The sequence below is a fragment of the Silene latifolia genome, chromosome 2 (assembly GCF_048544455.1).
Source record: "Silene latifolia isolate original U9 population chromosome 2, ASM4854445v1, whole genome shotgun sequence".
Taxonomy (NCBI): domain Eukaryota; kingdom Viridiplantae; phylum Streptophyta; class Magnoliopsida; order Caryophyllales; family Caryophyllaceae; genus Silene; species Silene latifolia.
This window is the reverse complement of record NC_133527.1, coordinates 191098088-191101699: the sequence shown is the minus strand read 5'-3', so window position 1 is coordinate 191101699 and position 3612 is coordinate 191098088. Positions and strand designations below refer to the sequence as shown.

At 32.6% G+C, this 3612-nt stretch overlaps 1 long non-coding RNA gene across 1 annotated transcript; it reads right to left on the bottom strand.

The window, feature by feature from the left end:
* Window positions 1-1522: 1522 nt before the first annotated feature.
* LOC141632061 (uncharacterized) lies at window positions 1523-2292 on the bottom strand. The gene is made up of 2 exons (XR_012537750.1): window positions 2145-2292; window positions 1523-1758 (listed from the first exon to the last, which is right to left on the bottom strand). It is a non-coding gene; the product is annotated as an uncharacterized LOC141632061 (long non-coding RNA).
* Between the last annotated feature and the right edge of the window lie 1320 nt (window positions 2293-3612).

The window sequence follows — 3612 nt, the reverse complement described above, 5'->3', positions numbered from 1 at the left end:
TTGAAATAGTAAACCTATTTTGCCAAAAAAATTCTAACATTTTGGTGTCAAACAAAAACTACTTTTTTTATTATTTTATTTTAATAAGTTTTTTAAATGGGATGTAATTGAGATTTAGTATCGCCAGGGCGTCAGGTAGGGGTGTGCAAATTCCGGTCTCGACCGGAAAAATGAACCGGTCTGGATCGGAATCTACCGCACCGGGCCAGAATTTTTAGTTATTCCGGTCTGGTCTCCGGTCCAACATTTTAAGATCCTGGTCCGGTTCGGCCCAAGTCCGGTAAATTCCGATCCGGACCGGAATTATTAGTTAGTTACTTTTTTTTTCTTAAAATTATATTTTAATCCGGTGCAAAGACCGGTATTTTGGACCTAAATTTAAAAAAGTTGAATTGTTATATAGAATTTTTGTAATCCGGTCAGTTACAAGCATTAAATGGTCCCAAAATTTAATCCAGATCGCACAAAAAAAGGAAGTTATTCTTTTCAAGAAATGAGATGGATCTTCGCTCGATTATCGTTATCCATTTATTAATGAATGGATTTTGAAATTTTTAGGAATTTGTGCATATCTTTTTTCCTTGTTTAAAGCATCATAGCAATAACAATAGAAGAACTTTATATAAAGTTCTTCTTTTGCCATGTCATATTTTAGTAATTTCAATGTTTAAGAACTTTTGTTTAAAATAGATCACAATTATGTAAAGTTCTTAAATTGAAAATAGATTATATGTAATTGGTCTTTCACAATTTCAAAGTCATATTTATTGGTACCCAAATTCCAATATGTAACAAACTAAGTTCTTATTTTAGAACTTGGTTCTTTATTTTAAGATCAACTTTTAGTTGCAATAGAGGAACTTTATAATTTGGGGTTCTTATTGACACCCCAAGAATAAGAAACAATATTGTTATTGCTCTGTGTACCCAAGTTCCTTTTGGTGGCCCAGATCGCATCTTGGGATTATCGAACGGTTCTAAATTTATAGGTAAAAATAAAGGAAAAATAGGATGTAGTGGAAAAAATATTATTTAAAGGGTTTAAGAGAGAAAATGGACAAGACTCGATTATATACATACATCATATCTTCTCCTAAGGCAACTAAATAACTCAAATAAGGAAAAAACGATACAATTCCTAATATTACAATCTATCCTACTTGCACTACAAGTATTTACAATATACGATATTGGATAATATCTTTCGATATTATTCTCACAACCCAATTTAACGAAATGGAGTAACTTTAATTTGAAACAAATTATCCTAAATGGGGTTCACGAAGGCTTGATTATTGCGATCCTATGAGGTCGATTAGCGACACAACGATTCGGGATTAAGTCGTTGGGTATGATATAAAAAATGGGGGCGAAAACAATTAGATTAAAATATATACAAAAATTGGTAGGTGTGTTGATCCGTCCTAACAAAATGCTTGCTAGAAAATACAAACAAGGACTATATATGAGCCAAACAAAAAAATTAAACGAAAAAGAGAAGACATATAAACACACACGTAGGTTCACAAGTGCCTTTAGATTTTATTGAAGATGTTGATGATGTCGAATTACATTAGACAACATAGTTCGACTTAAAAGCATAAAAAAGAAACAAACTGGAAAAAGATAAGTGAAACACAAGAAACTGAAGTAACCATAGGTAGCATCAACAAACATTGGAATTATCTAAAGGCCAAAGACGACGAAAGTGTAAGCATGCTACACGGGGGCGGAAGCGTCATCAGCGTTACCCGACTCCTGCACACCAACATTTACATTAGTATTTAGTTGAGATTATAATCATCACTTAAATAAAATTTCAAGTAATCATATATATACCATTAGATGATAATTAGTTTTAGGGTTTTTCTAATATGCGTGTCCAATGGACGTATGTTAAAATGTCAATTAATAAGAAATTGAAATATAAATTCATAATTACTATAATTGGAGAATTAGTGTGGAAAAACCGATATTTTTATACTCGTACCTAACAAGGTGGCCATACTCTATTGCCAACGACATATTGGGGATCACAATTATTTTTCTTACTAAATAAATATAGAACTAAAACGGGGAGAATAATTTTGGGATAAGTTAGAGCGAAAAGAGGCAATAAAAGTGAAATAAAGAAAATATTTTACCTGACAAGGAGGAATTGGTATCGGCCCTACGCCCGGTAGGTAAAAGGTTGGGTGGAATGAGTCAAGTGTTGAAATAACAGCCATTTTCAGAGAGAACGTATGTAATTGAACTTGTATTTGTATTATCTTTGCTGGTTTTGTGTATTGCTATGCTATGCTTCACTTCTTTCTCCCTATTTATACAGGGTTTGGTGTGTGTTGATTCCATCAACAATTTAATTATTTAATTATTTATTTATTTACGAATTATTTTAGCTCGCTTCTGGCATTCATTCATAAACTAACTAATCAATGAACGAACATGGAGACGTGCAAGCCATGTTCGAACCGCAAGTGTCGCTTACACTGAAGCATTTAATTAAGATTTAAGAGTTCAAAGCTTTGTGCACATACAGATGCAAACCTTGCTATCAATCAACAGTTTGTTTTAATTTTCAAATCCTAATAATGAGGTGTAGTGAGATTTGTTAGAGATTCTGCTTCGAGGAGGGTAATTAATACCGAGTCAGATATAAAATGAAAAATTAATAGACTAATTAAATTATTGTCTATGAAATAATTCTGTTTCAATACAAGAAATCGGAGATCGGTCTAAACACAAGATTAAGTACTAATTTTCCTTAATAAACTTCCTCGCAGGTTCCGTTTCATGAAATATTCGGCCTCTCATTAACCTGTTAATCGTATTATCGTCAAAAGTTAACGTCCACCAACCGAGCTATAATATAATGCTAGCTCTCTGACACGCCCGATCTTTTCCGATCTCCCCTTCTTACAGACCGATAAAATAATGTACTATTCTAACGGTATAACTATTTATTAGCTAGTTACTATCTTATAATTATCTTCTCGCATTCATAAACCAACTAATTAATTCGTAATTAATCAATTTGCATTAATTGAGACGTGTCGACACTAAGCATCTATTGTACTGTACTGTATTTATTTTTAATCTTAGTGAACAGTGCATGGTAAGATTCGTTAGGAAATTGTGCAAATTTTATCAGACAGCTAGATGCAAATCATGCAATCTACACACGTACGTACTTCATTCAAGACTCTTCGTCCTTAGCATTTGTTTACCTTAAATTAAAATACTTAAAAATATAAAAGGTAAACAGATAACCAAGGCATATCCACATTTGTGAATATCCAATCTCAAATATGGAACATTAAAAATGTTATACCAGGTAGATTTGTACATCAATAACAATCCAAGTTATTGATGCTTCATCGACTAACTGGAAACCGTCACAATCTAAATCACAGCAAACCGTTTCTACGCTATTATCCGCCTGTTACGGTGCATATAAAAATGACCGTCTCAAATACATAATGTCGGCCATGCATATGTATACGATGTAGATACAATTTAAAATGCTAAATACATAATGTCTCGAGCACCGTCTTGGCAGAATGCATTGGAAAAAAGCAACATTTATCTTATATACATGTGAGATGATATTTG